This window comes from Strix aluco, chromosome 8 (assembly GCF_031877795.1).
Source record: "Strix aluco isolate bStrAlu1 chromosome 8, bStrAlu1.hap1, whole genome shotgun sequence".
Classification (NCBI taxonomy): Eukaryota; Metazoa; Chordata; class Aves; order Strigiformes; family Strigidae; genus Strix; species Strix aluco.
Window position 1 is genome coordinate 23,206,899 of NC_133938.1, and position 23,374 is coordinate 23,230,272.

Sequence of the window (23,374 nt, forward strand, 5' to 3'; positions counted from 1 at the left end):
CAATAGATAGTACACAGTTTTTCCTTTTATCACAGAAAAGAATATGAAGGAACTTTGACCTACTGATGTTTGAGACACTCCACATTTCTTAAGGCATCCAGATACCATAGCAAATAACAGTAAAGAAAGTCATGGTATCAAAAGATGAAGCATGAGAGCAATTTTCAGAATCAAAGCTTTCTACTGCATATTCAGTTATCCAGTTTCACAACTATGAGCCTGTGCAGCTGAAAAGAGCAAAACTGACACATTAAATCATGAAAAAGGTGTGCTTTCAGACAGGTGCACTCCAACAACCACTGAAAATCCAACAAGTGTAAATGTTATACACTCCATAAATGAGACCACCTACTAGATGTGGGAGAGGGGAAAAAAAACCCCACGCCTTTTTTTTTTGTAAATATGTAACAATTTCATGTCTCTGAAGATTTCAGTTCTTCCTTTCAAATTGAATGGACCTGTTGAACAGGTTCAGAAAGTACTAGAAAGGATCAACAGATACACACAGAAACACATGATTGTAAACGCCCACTCTCCTTCAGAAACAAAGCTGTAACCACTCATGCCAAGCTTATCTTACTCAGAGCCTTCTGTACAAAAGGCAGTGCAACAAAGAAGTCATAGGGTTCAGTACAGGCCTGCAGCCACTCTCGTTCATACATGTGGCTCAGAAGCAACACTTACCATCACCCTAAAATAGTCTCATTGCAGACATACATTTAATGACTCCTACTAACACAGTATACAACAGAATTACTTTTTTATGTCCCTTTTATTTCAAACATAACAAAATGACTTGACTCTTTCTCATGAGACACTATCAAATAATACACTCCTAGTGAAATTGCACATTTTAATATATCGATGACTTAATGGCTAACTGAAGTAAAATCCAGATCATATGTATCAGAAAATGACATATCAAAATAGTAAAGTGTCAGACAAAAAGCAATGAATTAGATATTAATTACTTTCAGCTGAAAATAGACTCAATTTTTCTCTAAAAGATGTTAGGAGGTGTTTTTCCAGTTAATAAGCCATACATTAACTGAACAATATTAGCAGCTAAATTACTCATATGACCAACATAATATCATCACTTAAAAATTGATATCTAAACCACCTTTAACCACAGAAGTATTCATCAACTCTAGTAACAACAGCTATTCTTATAACCACAGTGTTTGTATCACTAAGGAATGTTATCACCTTTTCATGTCATTCTTGGGAATAGCATCTACTAGAACCAAACTCTGAGACAGATTAATATGCAGAGATATTAATCAGCAGGAGTAAGACTGCAAAACATGCCAACTGTCCATGTATTGTAAAACCTAACATATATCTCTAAATAGTGAAAGAAAGAAATGTAGAAACACAAAGCAAGATACAGAATAAGGTAATTAAATACAAAAGAAAAAGCAGTTACTGTGCTTCTTTTAAAAAGTCATTGTTTTTTCCTTATACTTTGGAAAACTATTCTAAAATGTCTGAACTAAGTTTTTGGAAAACCAATGCAAAACCTTCCATTTCAACAAATTTGAGGACTGGGGATTTAAAATTCATTTATATCAATGGTGAACTGGAAACTTACTTTCTTTCAACATTTACTTATAAATATTGTCTCTATTATTCACTAGATAAACACAGACATATACATTGACATGATAAACACATCCGTTCTTATCATGCCAGAAATGCATGTCCTCAGATAAGAACAGGCCTATGTTTATAACATCATACTGCATTGTTGTTGTTTGGGTTTTTTATTTTTGTCTGAATAGTGCCTGTTTCTATTCCAGAAAGTCTATTAAACTTTGGGTTTGTTCAAGATAATAAGGAAAACCAGCAGATGCCATTATTTTAATTAAACCTTAAGATATAGATTTAGGTCAGGAAATAAGTGTTTCAGTTAACAGAATCTTAGAGCGATACCAATTAATTTTGCACGTATCCCACCTTTTCAATGGGATCAATTCACAGTATATCAGGTGGCAGAGCAAGTTGCAATAAAAACAATTACAGCATAAGAAGTACAAATTGAAATGCTCTTTGCTAATCTATCTACTAGAATACCAAATCAAAAACATTTCAGCTATATGTAAGTTGTAAAAAATGCTTATACAACAGTAACTACAACTCCAGTTTTAATGATGTCATTTCTTTCTTCTAACTCTGGAAAAAAAAAGGAGAAATTAATTGGTTTAGGTTCAAACCTCTCTAAATGAATTAAAAACCTCAGAGCAGTCAAAAGTCTGTAAAATTGTTCAAAAGTCTATGAAAGGGATGGTAAATAGAATACTAAGTAAAGTGGGTTGTAATGAAGCCTGTTGATTTTTTGACCTAATGCAGATTGCATTGTTGTATCATTGAATATATACATTCCCTATGGAAGTGAGTGTGGTCAGTGAAAATTATTTGATCAGCTACTGTAGGAGACCCAAAAGATGTACTCACAGTTGTTTCCCTTCTCAAATTCTGACTCATAGAATATATAGTTTATAGTTTAATGGAGTACTCTGCGCAAACCATTCCGGAGTATCTGATGATGATGGGATTGACATTGGTTCATTGCATGAGAAGAAGTATTTTTCTAGGAGGTTAAAGATTATTATTAAAATACACTTTCCATCAATTATTTCTACTCAGCAAATTACTTAATATCATTCACAGCTGCCTTGCATTACTAAATTAACGCTTACATAGAATCAAAATGTTTTGTGATTAAATACGCTTGGCATTGTGTGCTCTAATTTAAGCTAAAAATAATTCCATTAAGTTACAAATGCAATGGTGCAATGTATAAAGAAAACTGAAATGGGGTGGGGGGATTTGGAAGGAAACAAATTTCAGTAATAATTTCAACTTTATATTTCAACTGCATGGATTTTAAAACAAAGTGTGATTTTTAGGTTTTCTTAATGTTACTATGGCAACTTTCACGCCATCAAGTGGAAGGGTTCTAAGGATGCAAAAAAGCTCATTGACCTTTGGCATAATTTTAAATTCTCCAGAAGTGCTCTCCCTATAGCATCCTATGGCTCAGATGAAACTTAAACGGATAAAATTCTGCCTGAAAAGTTATATCTGTTGAATTTCGTTTGAGTGACTAGTACTACACACAGGAAAAAGAATCCTAGTCCAGTATTATTTAATATGTGTAAATCTTAGGTTTATTTAGATATACTTAAGAGGCTTAGCATTGTTATTCGTAGTCTAAAAACTAATTTCCAGTACCAATTAACTTTAACACTCAGAAGCCTTGCAGTCTGCGATGCATTTATTCCTGGAGCTAACTCTCATTAATGCTACCGCCCCTTTGAAAATATACACTCAGAGAGATAAAAACCCCACACATACACACACACAAAAGTGATCCACTTTGCAATAGTCTGTCTTCAAGAGCATGCAAAAATCTGGAACAAATTTTGCAAGAAAAAAAATAATTAAAAACCTAGTTGAACCTGGAAAACAAGATCTAACACAATGCAGTTTTGCCAGCTATGGATCACACAAGGCTAACCTGACAGCTTTTCTTCAATAGATTTTCAATACAACATAAGTGAGGTACAAAGAAGATCTTATCTAACAGGATTTCAGTAAAGCATTACAGATGGTGTCACATTAGAGCGAGTAGTAAAGTCAGAAAGTGAGGATTAGCAGTAGAACTTAAAACATGCAAGGAATTAAGGAGTTGAAGGGAGAAGGAAAATAGCTGTGAAAGTGAACGCAACTGGTAAGAAACAGGTTCTTTTGAATTTCTCAAGGATTATTCTCATGAAGTGTTTTATTTAGTACTCATCAATGCCATGGACACAAAGAGGAGTGAGTGACTGACACTGTCTTTAATAAAGAGGAGGATGAAGTTATCAGAGATATGGAAATCTTGAGGACTGCAGTAGGAGAAACAGAAAAATTCAATAGCATAAATAAAAAGTAATTTATTTGGCTAACTTGGAATTCATGCATGGAAAGCATCTGAAGAAAGGATCTGGAGGAAAGGAAAGCTGATCATAAAATGCCTATGACTTACCAATGGGATACAGCTGCAAGACAATCTAATATGACCTTAGGACACACCACACAAGAAAAATAATATAATTGTACAAGATGTTCTCTGGATCAATGCATATCACACTCATCAACTGTCTTCAGGAAAGAGTTATTTAATCTAGAATTGGTACAGAAAAGGACCCCTAGATTGAACAGGAAAACAAAGAGCTGACAATATGGGGGTTTTGTTGTGTGTTGCTTGGGGTTTTTTTGGGGGGTGGGGGGTGTGTGTGGGGGGGTGTTAAATATAAACAAAAGAATTGTTACAAGTAGGGCCAAGGCATACACAGCTCTGAAGAACTACTGTGATGCTAAAGGACAATGCTGACAAAAGAAAAAAACAACCCCAAACAGGTATTAGCTGTCTGTGAGTAAATTTAGGCTAGGAATGAGAAAAATCCTAACCATTAGACCAATTATGTCTTTCATGGTTTTCCTGACTGCTTTAAACATAAAGCTCACCAAATTAATGCAAAAAATTACATGACATGGAATTTGCAGTATTACAGGACAAAACGTGATAACATTAAAAGTTCCATCTAGTTTGGTTTATCCATCACCTTATATCATGTTAGGAAAAACTAGTAGCCTCCTGTTACACCTAGAAACCAGAAAGCAGCATATGCAGCTGATTTACATCTGTCTTCTGCAGTAGAGGTCAATCATTCTGTCTAACACAGTGACCTCAGGGGAAAAAACTTGCCATGACACATAGGGAAAACACACTGTTCAGACACAAACCTTTTGAATTCTCTGCATATTCTCAGCATTATATCAGTTCCTCATTATTTTGAGACTATTTGTAGACATCTTTTATCATCTATCTATGGCAAGAAATAGTCATGGCAAATGCAAAATAAAACTTTTCCTGATAAGTGTCTGACCTAAAACTTCTAGTCTTTAACATACTGAGCACTTCTTGTTCACAACTCATTATCGACAATATATTCCAAAGTGTCAAGTAAATACAGTAAAAACAATGAATTACAGTTCTTGCTCTACAAAAAGGAAAATGTTGGAGATAGATTAGCAACATCCTGTGTAGATATTATCACTTAGCTGTAATCCCTGGAGTATCAATTAATGTGCTTTTAGTGGATACATCACCTGTTTATTTCTGGGAAAAATAGATACCAAAAGGAAATTTTCTCTTCTCCCATCCCTGCTTCCTCCAATATTTTTTTAACTCTTAGCCTCCTCTTCTACTATTTACACATCCTCTGTTTTCAGTGCTCATAGCTCTTTCTTCCAGCCCATTCCAATCTGCTTTTATGCATGTAATATTAGACAACATTTTAAACAGCCTGCCTCCTTCCCATCCCCTGAAACCTCAACCCCCTCAACAGGTATTTATCTAGACCCAGTGCAGTGTTACTTCCACTGCTATCACATATATGTATATATATATCACTTCAGTCACTATTAAGTTGCCCTTTCTTGATTCTGTGATGAACGCAGACCTTGCAGGTCTCCAAACTGTAACAGTTTCCATCAGAATTTTTAAAAGCATTATGGGAAGGCCCACCTTCCTTCACCATCATGAAGCTCTAAGTCACAGTGAAGTAAGGGGATGATGAAGATTTCTAAGCCAACAGAAACCTTTCAGAGGAAGCCCAAGCAGCTGGGAATAGCACTGCATGTGAATCTGTCACCTACATCACAAACACAATACGTGCACTTTCATGGAGGGCTCTGTTCAAGAAAACATGCCATATGCTACACCAGACCCCAAACCCAGAACTCAGTTTGTCTCTCTGTGCAATTATTTCCCTCACTAGAGGTTCCCTTACTAAGGCCCAGGCTTTCACTACAAACACCTTTGTAAAATCTGCATGTTTTCCACAGCATAAAAACATGGGTCAATTAGTTGGTCTTCTGTAACATGAAAAGACTCCATCCCTATGCTTCTCTTCCACCTTTGCAAGCAAACCTCATGAACAGTGTGGTTATCCATTTGAAAATATATTGCCTCATTTGCACTTTAGCTTTTATCCTGAAGAAAAATTATAGATGCAACCTCAGAAACAATTTATTAAGTGTACACATTGCTCAGAAGTAAGGAAATCTTTCTAAGCCTATTAGGCTTATCTGAAAAAGAATACATTTTATTCATATTTAGTGAGCAGCGAGAAAAGGAGAAGTCTCTCATGTTTGTAAAATCAACAGTAATTTGACCTTCTGTGTCTCTCCAATTTGTGTTACTGCTGCTGCAAAGGTTCTCTCTTAGCAGGCGTTTGGCCTTTCAGCTGACCAACAGACATTAGGAACACACAAATGTTGTGACGCTTATACCTATGACAATTTTTCTTTACAAACAGAGAGGTGGAGACTGTCACCTTAATGATCAGCACAGCCATTCATCCTGTGTACTGAATGAGACAGGATGGGAAGAGAGACAGAATTTGAGAAAGTCCACTCTTATTATTTTCACGGCCTTATTCTTTGAATCATCGCTAGGAAGAAAAAGACTGAAAAAAGGCAAGGGGTTTCACCTCTCCCACTCCGTTCTGGATCAAATCACAAAGCCTCTTCATTTACCCAGGTCATCTATTCTGAAATGTTACCACAGATCTTTATCTTCCAACTCCTCTGAGGTACTTTGAAGAATCCCCCTCTACAATAAATACATCTAAAGTATGTGTGGCTGGTAAGGCCTGCTTTATATAGGAGGAAAAATGAATTAAAATTCTGAGGACTGCTCTGCCACTTGTATTTGTTTCAGTCTGTGCTCATACTATGCTCCAAAGAAACTGATAAAAGCAAAAGAGCAGGTACATTCTGTACTGTTATTCTGTCAAAATGCATTAGAGATGAGAAATAAATCTCAAGGTGCATTACTTTGTTAAGGATGAAAAGAAAATCATCTCTTTCTGAAGTCCAGTTACACTCTCTTTTCTAAAGCAGCTTCACATTGTAGAATTGCCCTATTTTTGAGTCACCAGTGCAAGAAACTTTAGTTTTGTGCTGGAAAGAATTTGGGTGTTTTCTTCTGTGATGGTCATTACTTGCAGCGTAGAATCACGTGACTCACAGGGGATTAGGATTTTAGGACTTTATCAAATCTGAGTAACATCCTGTTAAAACATATAAAAAACCCAACAAAAAAACCCCAACAACAACAGCAAAAACCTAATCCCAGCCCCCTGCCCCAACCAACAGCCAGGAAAAATAACAGCCAGCAACATTCATACTTAATACAAGAACCAGCCTACTACAGGAAGGTTCATTTGGAAATGCGCCAGGGAATCCTGGCACTTCTGGCCTTCAGAACAAAACAGTTTGAAAGTGGCAAGAAGATGACAGACAAATAGATGATAGATAAAAGATGTGGTCAACCAAGGGTCTGGCATTTTTCAGAAGCATTAAAATTTATCTATTATTCATATCTTCTGATTCATATCTGTCAGTTACATTATCAACACACTGCTAGCACGCAATACATCAATTTAACAAGGAAAAGCAGGTATCTAGAGATCAAGAATGCAGCACTTCAACACAGAACTGTACACTGAGTTCACCAGATGAAAACAATGGACCTTGTAGAGGGCAAAGAATGACCATCACCTTTGTTTCTTTGTAAATAGTTTACAAACACAACACACACTTCCCCCATACTAAGTATGCATTTCAGAGGACTGAATGTGAAGCAGAAAAATGTTTTCACATCCTTTTTTTTTAGTACCCAGTTCTCACTTGGACTTCCAGTTTTTCTAACATCTCTCGCATACTATAAAGTTCATCCACTCATCTTTTCCCCTAGTAGAATAAGCCAGATTTTATGTCCCTGAAATCAAAGTGTTGCTGCCTCCTTTTATAAGGAGAGTGACTCTGATTCCTAAAAAGAATTTACACAATCTAACCAGAAGTTGTTCTATAGATGGCCATGGCCTCCCTGATCTCAGCCATGGATTACCAAAAACTCCTAGGATTGTGAAACTACACTGGGAGCTGGACCATCTGAGATATTCAAGGGAAGTTACCCCATCAAAAAGTAAATATAACAAACTTCAGTCTGACTGATCCAGCTCCACACACAGCCACCTTGACATTTGATCAAACGCAAGGAAAATGGTTGCAAGAGCAGGATGAGCCTTCTGGAGTCAGGTGTGTGTAGATTACACACATCATGAAACCACAGTCTAAGGAAACTAATTTGAATGTAGGTGAAGCACTAGCAAAGCTGTATACAAAGCTGGTTTTTAATATAGAGAGCAAGAACATTAAATACCTGCTCAGACACAGATTTTGATTTATCTCAGTTGCTGAGACTGCATGCTGGAGAGTTGTAAAGAAGTTAGAAAAATAGCAGTGAGGGGGGAGGGGATGGGGGACAGACATGATCCGCGGAAACAGACTCTACAACTCGGAGAGAGTTATAAAGCAGGTATGTTACTCCGGTGCTGGGGTGCAAGGGGATTTCTCCACAAAGCTTGCACACCAGCAGCACATTTTACCAGAAACGTATAGAGTGTGGATATACATATTCATTGGATTACATAATACAAATATACATATGCATAAGTAAGGCTGGGTTAGTTCAAAAGGCTGGTGTCAGCAGTTTATGTTCTCTTTGCGCCTGCCCATTGCTTCCTGGTGGTCATCTTCGGGGGTCTTTTGGAGGAAGGCTCACAGTCTTTCTCACCTTGTACTTTTCCTCGGAGCATGTGCAGATTCTCTTAGCCAATTTCTTGAACAAGAGTGGTTTCAGCTGGTTTACCCATTCTATCTTATCTAAAAGCACCAGTATATTAGTTTCTACCGCCCATATATGGCTATCTATTCACTACAAAGACTAAACTTGTTCGAACACATCTGCTTTCCAATGACATGTCTCTTATTTTTGCTGAACATAGTAGTTCTTGGTAAGCTTCCACAGAACAGTCAGGGCAAACAGGATTATTAAGCAATATTCAGAAATCATTATAAGTTGCTATAAGTTGCTAAAAGTAAATAAGCTACAAAGCAGGTGATCATTTCCTTGTCTCAGACACCAAACCCAAATCAGTCTACACTCTGCAATTTGGAAGTAAAAATAAACTGTCTGATCTCTCCTCAGCCACAGGAAGAGGGGCAGATTTTGAGGAGGAAGCATCAGTATGTTTTTTCTCAGCATTTCTTGAACTGCTGACTAGAATGGACCAGTGAGCATAAAATATGGTGGTGCAGCAAACAGGAGTTACTGGTGACAGGCAGTGCAACCTCTAGCAAAACAGTGTTAAAGCTTCCCTGAATAAAGCATCTGCTCTAAGTAGGAAAAGGGATACAGACCTTAGAATATGAACAATGACAACCCCTCTAAAAACGAAAAGCAAACCACAAAGCAGTACAACTGGAGGAGGAAGAAGGTGACTGGCTACCTCAGCAGCTGCTCAGCTAGGCCTACAGGCAGTGTATTCTTCAGAGACGGTAGTCCTCCTTACTTCGTATTGTTCAGTTTTAAGTGTTTTAACTATTTGTTATACTCAAAATCTTGTTATGGGCAAAACTGAAACATACCTTATATGTAAATTCTAATTTTTTTGTTAGTACAATTGAAATCTTAACAGTCTAATCAAAGAATTATTATTAGTCCAACTTTATTACAGAAAAAGGAAAAAAAAATACTCCACAGAAAAAAAGGAGTCTTAAAACTTTCAAGTGAAAATTGTTATGCACAGAGTTGTTAGTACCTACCCCTCTGTCCAATGTTATGCTCACCTTTGCTCTGTTCCTCTGGGTCCTAATATCAACAGCTTCAGTGTGGCCATGGGAGATGTACAGCAAGTCATATGCATGCCGGGTCTTTCACTGGGAGGAATATGTTGATGGTTTCTTCTTCATCAATCCAGGATCTGAATGGGGTAATTACTGTATGTTTCCTAACATGCTTTTACATGTTGCTTTTTCCTCATTGGTCTGCAAGTTCATGTTTCACATAAATTTACTATATATGGTGTGCTTTACATATATTGGATACTATTTCTTTGTTGTCCCTAGAGCCTATGTGGTCCATTTCCCATACCCGCCTTTCTTTTACTGAACACTGGAGGTTTTTTTACAATCCTGAGGGTCTCCAATGTTAGCCTGTGTCTGGTCTCCTATCATCCCTTACTTGTACTCCACTATACTGCATACCATGTTCTCACTTTCAAGGCCTCTGCTGTCACACCAGCCCTGCATTTCTGCATTGCTCTAGAGTCATAAATATCTCATTCTACACAGAATAACTACTTGTTACTATTATCTATACGAAAACTAATTTTGTACCATGTAAATATATGCATAGGTAAAACAAATTAGGCACAGACACCTGGTCAGAAGAAAAATTGGTGTCATAGCAAGTCCAAGTTAAAGTAAAGCTCCAGGGAAGTCAATATGAGTTCAGACAAAGTCTGAGAAGTCTCAGTTCAAGGGCCTTGCAAACAGTCCAACGCTTGGGGCCTGTAGCTAGCAATGGCAACACACTGTAACTGTGCTACAGGACTACACATTTCAGTCTCAGTCAACCACACCAGTATAACATCAGTTTCACATTGAGACTAAGCTTCATTACTTGAGCAGTCCCTGGCAGGAATTTCTTCCTAGCCTCAGCTAGTACACAAGCACAGGGACGACTTCTTTCAGAAAGAAGCAGTGGACAGGAATACCAGTGGCACTGTAGGGTAGAGCAAAGAGAAGCAGAAAATCCACCTAGGCAGCTTTACACAGTATATTCTCTCATTCATGCTCCTGTTCCAGATACACACCAAAATCCTAACTGATTTTAAGCAGTATTTTACTACTAAACCTGATTTAGTAAACAAATAACTTAAAATCATTTACCAAGATCTAAATTGCTAAAGTGCCTTTTATTGGCTTTCTGAGAGCCATTTCTCCCCGAGAAATGAAAAGTGCTGAGCCTCTGATTTGGAAATTTTTTTTCTCTTGGGCTGCCAGGCACTACCCTTAATTTCAACTCTTGGCAGTAAACAACTTCAATGTGATGGCTATTAAGAAACAATCGTTCAGAGGAAGCCTCATGGGTGACAGAGACTCTTGCAGGATTCAGTTTAAAACTGAGCAGACACACATACGGAGAAAATGTAGCTCAGCTGCATGGATTAGTAAAACAAAAATAAAAATCTAGATAACAAATCTTAATATTCTGATTTATGTGTGTGTGAGTTTGTTAAGTATGTGTCATTAAACTTGTGAATAAACTATTAGAGACTCTTTACTATGATGTGGGTATGCTACTGAATTTAAAAATCATTCCTGAACAGTTTTAAGTCCTACCCTTAGAATGTTTTACTATGAAAACAGAAAGGTTCTTTCCATCCACCATCCCAGTCTCAATCTTTTCATTCCTTTTATAAAAATCCAAAGAGATTTTGTAACATAAAAATGAAACTGGTTTAGATATGGTAATAATCTAATGCTTTTTATCCTATATGTATGCAGAAATACTAGAAGTCAAACACTTCTAAGCCTTCCCCCCTACTTCCCTGAATACTCCCACAACGATTCTTTAAAACTGTGCTGTGGATTTTGAGGCAGAGTAATGCTGTGGCTGTTTCATGGCATAGCCTGAGGCAGCAAATGCTCTCAGTCCTCAAACATTATCCTTCAAAGTTTTTAGAAGTTTCTCAGTTCTTTGTGTAGCCATCACATGGAGTCTCACACACAAGTTTCATGCAACCCAGCATAATAATTAAATAATGAAAATAATTAAAAATCCATCTGCCTTTATAAATAATTCATCACAGAAAATGCATGTATCATGCTGACTGTATTTCATTGTTAAACTAGAGGTGCTCATTTTGCTAGTGGGCACTGAAGGCCAGTTTCTCAATGAGTGTATCAATGAGTGTATAAACATCACTTGATTGACTTCAAAAAAGACATTTAACACTGAATTATACCATTTCAGTTTATAATTTTGGGCAAACCAATTAAAAAGCATTTAGTAGGGTTCTACCTGAGTAAGTTTCTGCGTTTTCCCTTCAATCACTGAAGATTAATAAGAAAAATAACACAGGTTTCAAGAAAGTCAGGAAACAGATACTTTTGAGCATGAAAACTATTGGATATTAAAGCCAAGTCAGATGTCACCTGTATTTCAGCAACAGTTATCTGCCTGTACATACACAATTTTATTTGGCTAGACCAGTTCTTATTTCTCTAAATTTACAGCAAAAATATGTGAGAGTTGCAGAAGGAATTAATTATAAGACAAACCAACTGCTGAGGAGAACAACACTTTTCAAATAAATATTTGATTTTCAACATTTTCAGGCTCTGAAAGCATGATTAGCTAACAGGCATTAAATACTTAGGTTTAGAAACATGCTTAGAAAGCAAACTTGATTTGTAGCTGGACAAAAAAACCAAAACAACCAAAAACCTTACATGCAAAATTAAGCAAGGAAACAAAAAAGCTGCAGTTTTTCTTTCTACTACAGATTCTGTTTGTGAGTTACAGGTCATCATGCTACTGGGGTGGACTCATTCTGGTGACCTGCACCACTAGAAAATCCTCCAACTTTCATGAATTTAAAACCAGAATACTATTCATGATGCAGGTTAGGAGAAGGATCTGTAATACTGAAGATTAATAACAATAATAACATTTCTATATAATAGCAGAATAAACTAGTAAGATAGATCCGTTTTACTACTGTCATTCAGAACTCTGGCAGCAATAATACCCTTAAGAGTTACATCACAGAATCACACAGATTCATTCAGGTTGGAAAAGACCCTTGGGATCAGAGTCCAACCATCAGCCCTACTCTACAAAGTTCTCCCCTACACCATATCCCCCAACATCTCATCTAAACAACCCTTAAACAGGGATGGTGACTCCACCACCTCCCTGGACAGCCTATTCCACTGTCTGACCACTCTTTCTGTGAAAAATTTTTTCCTAATGTCCAGTCTGAACCTCCCCTGTTGCAGTTTAAAGCCATTCCCTCTTGTTCTGTCACTAATCACCTGTGAGAAGAGACCAGCACCAACCTCTCTACAATGTCCTTTTAGGTAGCTGTAGAGAGTGATGAGGTCTCCCCTCAGCCTTCTCTTCCTCAAACTGAACAGTCCCAGCTCCTTCAGTCACTCCTCACAGGATTTATTCTCCAGGCCCTTCACCAGCTTCGTTGCCCTCCTCTGCACTCGCTCCAGCACCTTGATATCTCTCTTGTATTGAGGTGCCCAAAACTGGACGCAATACTCCAGGTGTGGCCTCATCGGTGCAGAGTACAGGGGGACTATCACCTCCCTACTTCTGCTGGTCACACTATTTCTAATACAAGCCAGGAGGCCGTTGGCTTTCTTGGCCACCTGGGCACACTGTTGGCTCATGTTCAGCTGCTTGTCAATTAGAACCCCCAGATCCTTTTCTTCCAGACAGCTCTCCAGTCACACCTCCCCAAGCCTGTAGCCATGCATGGGGTTGTTGTGGCCCAAGTGCAGGACCTGGCACTTGGCCTTGTTGAAGCTCATCCCGTTAACGTTGGCCCACTGATCCAATCTATCCAAGTCTCTCTGTAGAGCCTCCCTATCCTCATGCAGATCGACACTCCCGCTTAACTTGGTGTCATCTGTGACCTTACTGATGATACACTCTATGTCCTTATCAAGATCATCAATAAAGATGTTGAACAGAAATGGTCCCAACACTGAGCCCTGAGGAACACCACTTGTGACCGGTCACCAGCTGGATTTAACTCCACTGACCACCACTCTCTGGGACCGTCCATCCAGCCAGTGCTTGACCCAGCAGACCGTACGCTCATCCAGGCCATGGGCAGCCAGTTTTTCTATGAGAATTCAATGGGGAACTGTGTCAAATACTTTTCGAAAATCCAGGTAGACAATATCCACAGCTTTTCCCTCGTCCAACAGTCGGGTCATCTTGTCATAGGAGGAGGTCAGGTTTGTCAGGCAGGACCTGCCTTTCATAAACCCATGCTGACTAGGCCTGATCCCCTGGTTGTCCATTATATGACTTTTAATGGCACTCAGGATGACCTGCTCCATGACATTTCCTGGCACCGAGGTCAGACTGACAGGTCTACAGTTTCCTGGATCCTCCTTTCTGCCTCTCTTGTAGATGGGTGTTACATTTGCCACCCTCCAGTCCAATGGGACCTCCCCAGTTAGCCATGATTTCAGGTAAATCATGGAAAGCGGCTTGGTGAGCACATCTGCCAACTCTTTCAGTACCCTTGGGTGTAACCCATTTGGTCCCACAGACTTGTGTGCATCCAAGTGGTGTAGCAGGTCTCTGACCACTTCCTCTTTAATTGTACTGACCTCAGTCTGCTTCCCCACCCCATCTCCCAGCTCATGAGGCTGGGTGTCCAGGGAACAGCCAGTTCCACTGCTAAAGACTGAGGCAAAGTAGGTGTTGAGCACCTCAGCCTTTTCCTCATCCTTTGTTACTGTTTCCCTCTGCATCCAATAAAGGAGGGAGATTTTCCCTAATCCTCCTTTTGTTGTTAATGAATTTATAGAAACATTTTTTATTATCTTTAACAGCTGTAGCCAGGTTGAGCTCTAGCTGCGCTTTGGCTCTCCTAATGTTCTCCCTGCATAGCTTCACGACATCTTTATAGTCTTCATGAGAGACCTGCCCCCTCTTCCAAAGGTCATAGATTCTCCTTTCGTTCTTGAGATCCAGCCAAAGGTCCCTGTTTAGCCAGGCCGGTCTCCTTCCCTGCCTGCTTGTTTTTCGGCACACGGGAACAGCCTGCTCCTGTGCCTTTAAGACTTCTCTCTTGAAGTATGTCCAGCCTTCCTGGACTCCCATATCCTTCAAGGCAGTCTCCCAAGGGATTTTGTTAATCAGTCTTTTGAACAGGTCAAAGTTTGCCCTCCGGAAGTCTAAGGTGGCAGTTTTACTAACCCCTCTCTTTGTTTCTCCAAGGATCTAAAACTCAATCATCTCACGATCACACACTCTCAACCCCGTTATCACTATACTTGATTTCTGAGCTCTCATAGCATTCTCTTACATACAGGGCCACTCCACCGCCTCTCCTTCCCTGTCTATCCCTCCTGAAGAGCTTGTAGCCATCGATTGCGGCACTCCAGTCGTGTGAGGCGTCCCACCACGTTTCTGTTATAGCTACTATGTCATAGTTCTCATGCTGCATCATGGCTTCAAGCTCCCCCTGTTTGTTGCTCATACTGCATGCATTGGTATAGATGCACTTGAGATGAGCTAATGAATCCAACACCTTTTTGTGACTGTGGGCCCCATTTCCTATCAGACCCTTCTCAGGTGCTTCTATGATTTCTAAACATCTATCCCTTCTCTCAAATGAAATGGCAGAGGGAGAGCCCTCACCAATCCACCATCCTTCAAGCCTTGGCATGCTTCCCTTGAGCTTATTCCTAACAGGGCCAGTTATCTCCCCCTCACCCCTCATATCTAGTTTAAAGCTCTGTCAATAAACCCTGGTAACTCCGGCCCAAGAATCCTTTCCCCCCTCTGGGACAGCTGCATCCCACCTGTCTCATTTGTCACCAGCAGACCAGGTGCCTTATAAACTTTGCCATGATCAAAGAACCCAAAATTCCAACTGTGGCACCAGTCTCTGAGCCACGTGTTAATCAGATGTGTTTTCCACTCTCTTTCAGTGTTTTTTCCTTCCACTTGAGGGATTGATGAAAACACCACCTGAACTCTCGAGCCTTCAACTAGCCACCCCAGTGCCTTGAAGTCCTTTTTGAATGACTTTAGACTTCTCTCTACCACCTCTTCATTACCTGCCTGGATAACCAACAAAGGGTAGTAATCAGAGGGCTGCACCAGAGCAGTGACCTTCCTTTTAATATCTCTAACCCGAGCCCCAGGGAGGCAGCAGACCTCCCTATGGTATCAGTTCCAGCATGCTGCTGTGAAAAACTACCAAGAACAAAGGAGAACTGAGATATAGATATAAATATCATGTTTTTTCCCCCCTTCAAGACAACGAGAATAAAATGTTTTAAATAGGGTGCATCCCCTTCTCACAATAATGAGAAGAAACAAACAAAATAAGGTAGAAAACATCTCAGGAAAATTATTCTCTTTATGTTTTGAATGCAGCCAAGCATGTAAGTGTCCAGAGACATCAGATAAAGGACAGGCTTGTGCAGAACTGCCTGACACCATCCAGGCCCTGCCTGAGACATCCAATTCTGGCCCTGAAGGAGAGCCACTGGATGTCCACAGCACTTGCTGCCTAAGAGGATGCTCTGAATCAGCTGATAAGCAGTAACCAGCTGCCTCTAGTCCTATATATTCTGGCTGTGAATTTCGCTGTGGAATGAGTGTTTGCAATTGCATCTTTACTCTAAAAACATCACCTTTTTGTGTAAATTAACTTTGCAATATCAAAGTCCTACCCAGTAAAAGACAGGATAAATATGGCTCATTATGGACATATTGTGTCAAGTGGAACAATAAATAGGACAGGTTTTTATCTTAGTTATTCTGGAATAATTCAGCTATAATTTCACTGACTTCCATAGTATTAGTATCATTCATTAGTTTCATGGGGATGTGCTCCAGCAGAAACAAGGTTAGAATCAGGGTCAACCCAAGCAGATTTTAATATATCTTGTACAGGGAATGAAGCAACAACCATGCTTATTCACTCTCAGTTTCTTGAAACTCTAAATTTTGACTTGGATATATATACCCAGTACAGCACTGCTTGTATTTGTAGGATTGGGAAATTAATACCTTTTTCAAAGACGTTCCTTTTGAGCAGAAGTAATGTTTTAGCTTTCACTAATCTTAAGCTTTCAGTTGTGATTAAGGATACCAGCAACAAAAACAAATGAAAAATTGAGCAATTTTACTTACTTGTGTTTAATAACTTCTCAACTTAAAATAGGATATTTATTTTCACATAAAGTATTGGCAATCTTTTGGATTAGAATACCTTCCCTTTTAAAAATGAAGGAAAAAACACTCCACTTGTCATTACTTTCACGTTGTATTACCCCACTGTGTAGAATAACTCGAGCTCTCCAGACCAAAGCTGACATTCACAAAGCAAAATGATCAAGCCATGTCAATAACTTAGCTCAGTTTCTCAATATTCAGGCACTCTGCATTCTTCTGTGCTTATAGTTGAACATAAAGCCTATGAAACCTGCCCTCATTCTATTTTGAAGAGAACTTATTTATACTGTGATGTTTTTGGATATTCACTATGATTGACCAAAAAGTTAGATGATAGAATTATGCAATTCTATCATCGATTCACGAAAAACTAGTAATGAAAGAAAACATTTCTAGTGATACGGGATGAAAGAAAAATTGAAAATATGACCCTAAAGAATATTTTTTAACCAGTCTCCCTGGCCCACCAAGTTAAAGTTCACAGTTTCTGATCTCTTGCACATTTCTGCTTGTCTACATCTGGAAACTATTCCTTGATCTTTTTAACTGACCAGTATCAAAGCTGTGGCTTAATTTGTTGTTATAGATGCTTTATTTAAAGAAATTTCTCATATTCTTATTACTGTGGCTAAAAAAAACATGGGAAACAGTCCTTCTGAGAGCCTTTGTCAGGTTTCATGCTCATCACAAGCCAGCTGGTGCTTAAAATTAATTACAAATGGTTACCTTGGTAACACTAAAGCATGCTTGAAAGTTTCAATATTGTTTATCCTTATAAGTTTACACAGTAATTTCAGTTGCAAGGGTAAAATCAGCACCCCTTTCTCTCTCCACCTTTCATAACAGCATTTATAGCTTGTTGCATCATGTTTTAAAAACATTCGAACTTTAGGTATCTACCCTTAAAAGGCTATTCATCAAATGCCTACTGTTCACATCAGACACCTACTGTTCAAGTCATAGATTTTTAGATCTCTGCTAAATTGATATTGATTTCATATGTTCAATTAAAAGCATACAATAACTGGGCTGAAAGCAGAGACTGAGGAGCTTGTTATGTTTTTTTTAAGTAGGGTAGAGAAGAACAAAGCTACTTTCAAACACATCAGGCTATTCCCAGCAGTCTAAATTCCCTCTATGATTTAGGATAAAGAAGCATCAGAAGAACATTAAGTCTTACTCAGTTCCTTAGATTTGGAAGAGAAATTTCATTTTACTAGTAAAATGGTCTTTTCAGTATGTAGTTTTTCCTGCAGGGTGAGGGGTAGAGGGTATAAACTCTGTACCTAAGTGCTTGGGTATATTCTTATAACCTTCCCTTTTCTACCTTAGGTCTAAAAGGTTTTAAAGGTAAAGATCTTATTTAGTCTGCAATTGACAAATTGTAGCTTAATTTTCTACTTGCTACAGAACTGGTTTGAGACTCTCCTCTTTTAAATTTTGTATAGTATGAAACACCTAGTAGCTAACAGTTGTGAAAAAAGCTTCTTTATATTAATGTAAACTGACGTCTGCTTTCAATTAACTGTTTTTCAAAACATGATCTGATACAGTCATCCCACTTATACAAATTATATGATCTCTCCACCATGAAATTTGTCCCCTTCTCTGAAATACAAGGAAAAAGAAGCCTTTTTTGAGTACAAGACCTCTTTTTTCTCCTACAACCAAGAGACTCCTAATATCCCCACACTCCAAATGTTTTTTTCCACAGTTGCTTCTTGCTCTACATCTTCTGCCACAAGAGTTCAAGGATGAAGAATTACACTAGATTAACATATTCTCTCTCCTTTCAGGTCTACAGGAGACCTGAGAAACTGGGAAACAAAACTCAGGGTCTGAGCAAGTCATGAGTCTTGAGAGCTCAGATATGTGGCAGGAGAGCATGTAGCTAAGGCTCAAAGTTAAAAAGTTATCAATAATAGACCTTTAAAGTCTCACTCATTTGTCTCCTTGTCATCACCTCCTCCACAGTGCCACCTGCTAAAGCATTCATCGCAAAATACCTACTGTCTTCTCTTTCTGGTCCACGTGCCAGTCACCCATGCAAGACACTTGGAGAGGGAACCATCACATTTATGTGCTGTAGAGAAAGCACCTTGCAAGCCCTCACACTCTGAAAAGATGTAGAGTCTCTCCTCCAAATCCACTGTATTATGGCCCAACTTGGATGCACACACGCACCTCATGAACCACAAAGCAAACATCCAACTCAGACATTCCCCTGATAATGAGACCAAATATAGGCAGATGCATGCATTGCCACTCCAGAAGGCTGACAGAATTTCACTAGGTTCCCTAGCCCTTTTAGAACCCGGAGTGAGGATAGAAAAAGTAAACTGACAACTGCTAAGCTGAAGAATACAATGACCTCCAACCAGTAAAAATACCAGTATAAATCAATGTAAAATAACGTCGATTCAGAAGGTGACGGATGAGATGCAATTAACCTTACTTTGCAATCGAGGCATGTGTACAGGCAGAGTTCTGGCGCACATCATGAAAGCAAGTAAAAGGCATTTCTTGAAAAGTGCTATTTAAAATGTCCCTTCTTTCTTAGTAAGAAGTGAAAAATGTGCTTTTTGCACTTTTCCAGTTGCACACAGAATTGGCACCACAGAGACAAGGGGCTCTGTATTAGCCCAGAACAGCAGATGGAGCACATTAGTATTCCTCTTCTTTTCACATATTATACAGAAGTTTTCAGGTATTTGTTTTGCAACTAATATGACATGTGAAACCAAAATCCTTGACTATAACAAACCATGCCTTGAAATGTAAATGCAGAATAACTGAGTGCTGACCTTTCCCTGCTCTCAGTGCTGCTCTCACTAGCACAAACCATATTGTAAGAAGTAGGGTGATGAGTAGAGTTGTAAAAACTATCCTGGGACATACAGGGATAGAAAGTCCCCTGTCGTACAGGAGGAGAGAGAGGTGGGACAGAAAATCATGTAATTAAAAAACTCACTACATTCCTCCTGAACAGAGACAAAAATATGGGAGTAACCAGTGGGTAAATTAGATGCATCTTTTCTTGAAGTGATTCATTCCTACAACAGCCTGTTACTGCCTCATTAACTCCACAGATCTGGAGTGGAGATGTGCAGCACTGTTTTGCCCTTTGGATGCTACTTCATCCCAATTCAGTCTTTTGTTACAATTAATATTAGTTAAGGACTAATCAACAAGAATAAAGATTGAAGACGCAAGTCATGGGAATTTATGTATTATGATACTGCAAGTTTCAAAGGTTGACACAGTCTGTCAGAGCCTGTGGACCTTTTCAGTTAAGTTCAAATTCAAGCCTTTACCTAAAACTTATCTAAAGCCTACATTTCCTTGTCTCCTATTGTGCCCACACATCCTTGGTTAAACACAGCTGTCTAGAGACATACAGAATTTTATCCCTACAATATCTGTACCACTGCATTGCTCACAAATAAAGGGACATAAATAGTGTTTAAAACCTGATCAATTTTCCATATAGCTTATGTGTCGTAGAATCCACCAGTTACACTGTTATTTCAGCCACAGACTTCTTTATAGGAGAAACCACTAAGCAAGTTGAAATGTCTGCTAAGGTAGACTTAAAAAATTGCAGCTTGGGCTCAGATCTTCTTTGTGACAGGCTAATATGGTACCTCACTGGTCTACCTGGCCCTTTGTGGGTTTTTTTGTTCTTAATCTTATGCTGCATGTATGGGTATCTGCCCTCTGTGTGCACTGCTCACCAGATAACATTAGGTTGCTATAGTGATTGCTTAAAAAAGTGAAAGCTGAATTGTGGAGAACCCTGAGGCTAAAAGATGAATAAATGACCAATCCTGAAAATGAAGTTTAAGTACCATTTTTCCCGAATTCTGCTGGAACTGTTTGTACGGGAGTATGTTCTCCTTTATGAAAAAAAGGCAGCTCATTTCTTCTGTTAAATCTTTCTGATTCGTACCTATGTTGGAGGTGATCATAAAAAAGGGACAAGGTGAAACAGTGAAAAAAATTTCTGTAATATTAATTTTGTACTTGCCCAAGCAGGCTTTTTGTTTCAGGATCAAATTGGGACAAAATTACCCGCCTGTAACACAAAATTATATAAATAACAAGGAAGTTGAATAAGATGCCTAAGGCCAAAAAGGTCATTGCTTCCTGAAACCTGAACTCAATCACTCTATGTTACTGTTTCAGATAAAGATATATATATATTACAATCCTTTACTTAACAAAAAAGTGGATGTACACAGACACTTGTACTTCAGTTAATGAATATTTATACACTCATACAATTTATAGAGGAAACAAAAAATTAGAACCAAATATCTAAATGAAGAATTTAAGTCCTTCCAATCCTTTAGTTTAAAGCTTAAATTGTCACACAGATGTTTCCCTTGGTGAACCTAAAAAACCCAACTTACACTGGAGTATGAATATATTCATTACCTAGATAGTGCTTCATCAACAGTCATGCCCCTCTGTAACTCCATTTGCCCTATGGCCCAGAAGTTAGATGACTGCAATCTTCTGACAGCCTCTTCGGAAAAATTGAGAGTCCTACACCAATCAAAATAAATTAGTGAAACCTCAGAACAGTAAGCCTCTACTCAACAAAAGAGGAAAAAGAAACAGAAGTTGGGACCCAGAGTCACTGACATAAAAGACAGCATCAACATTCCCTCAGGGAACCCCGTGGCTTTAAAGAATTTCCAACAGTTAAAACAATCACTTGAAAGCTATGACTCATGCTAGCTGGCTTGCAGCAAGTGGAATAATTAATATGATATAAAAAATCAGCCACAGAGATAGATATCAGGAGCAGCCCCTACTTATAATATTCTATTATTGTTTTAGCCAAACATTCATTACTGCTACAAGAACTTTCAGAAGCACAAATATCTCTAGATTTGTATGACATCAGTTTGGTGAATTTTTTCAGGAATACTGGCATATTTGAAGAGAGTTCCATGGACAAATATGGGAAACCAATGCCTAACTAAACCTTCATTATTGATCTCATTTCTGTCTAGTTCTCTATACCAGAGGATTTAGCTGCCTATCACTAGCACCTTACACAGTGATCTTCATAGCTCTAATTTTAGTGGATTTAATGATGGCACTAATATTCTTTTTGCTTTAGAGGTTCATACAGCGCAATATGTCAGTGCTGGCAGCAGGTGATACTCCAATGTCTGAAATTTGTATCAAAATATCAAAACAACTTATATGCTTGGAAAATGTTGTATTTTTTTAGTATAACTTTATTCCTTATTCATAAAAAGTTTAGGGAACAGTACCTGCTTTTTGGCAGATGGGGAATTTGCAATAGCTTTCACTTCATCATTCTGTTTGCTTAATTAATGGTTGGTACTTGGGTGTCTCAAGATACATAGCCTTTGTTCTGATCCCTGATTGAAAGAACAGGTTGTAAGCTATATAATGCATAAATTACCTCATAAATAGCCATTATCATCCTGTCTCTGTAAGGATAGCCCAGCACTGATTTAACCAGGGCATTCACACAAAATTATGTTCTTCATAAGAATATTCAAACACAAGAACATTCTGAGATACTGAGAAATGCCATTGAGATACCTCCTTCAGATAATCAAGGAAACTAGCTAACCAAAGGGGAATCTAAAATGTAATGAAATGAAAGAATCTAATCTGAAAAATATTTAGACAAAGTTTCTGGTAAATGGCACAATTTATTGTCATTCTCCTGATTATCTAATTTCAAAGCTTAACAAAAAAGTTACAATTGTAGTACTTTATCTGAGTGGAAAAAAATAAGTCTCTTCTTTTCCTTCTCTGGTTTTAAAAGGCAGAAATAGGGCAGATGGGCAGGCAGGAGGAGGAAAAGAAACTACTTGGCAACAAGTAGGAGATTGTAAAGCCCATTACAATTCTGAGAACAAAAACTGCTTCAGCTACATTTTAAGTAGATGCCTTTAGGTACCTTGTGTAATTTATGGACAGCTGCAAGTCTAGAAGCATCTATGACAACCACAGAATTGCATTTCTCTAATGAAGTTAACTAAGGCTGTTTAAAATGTCATTTCTTAATCTAAAACTGAATAAAAACCATAATTTCTCTTATGGGTATTTACACATTTGAGATTAAGTGACTACACAATAGGAATTCTAAAAGTAATTACCTTCCCATACATTTATATTCCAGCCCAGAGAGCTAGTACCTGTTGGTTGCCTTTCCTATAGAGAATTACTTGAAAGTTTTTGCATTCCCTCCTAGGGGTGAAATACAATAGGAATCTACAGAGAACATCAATTTTCTTTGCTTTTCTAATGTTTACAACTTCCCTGTAGTATTTATCAAGAAATATACAACTCCCCATAGTTAGAGCTGTGCAGGCTAACAGTAGGAATTCTTGGTGTTGATAGAGCTATTGATCATACAAACACTAAAATTATGTCTCCTGTAGTAAACGCCAATAAAACAGAGGTACATTAATC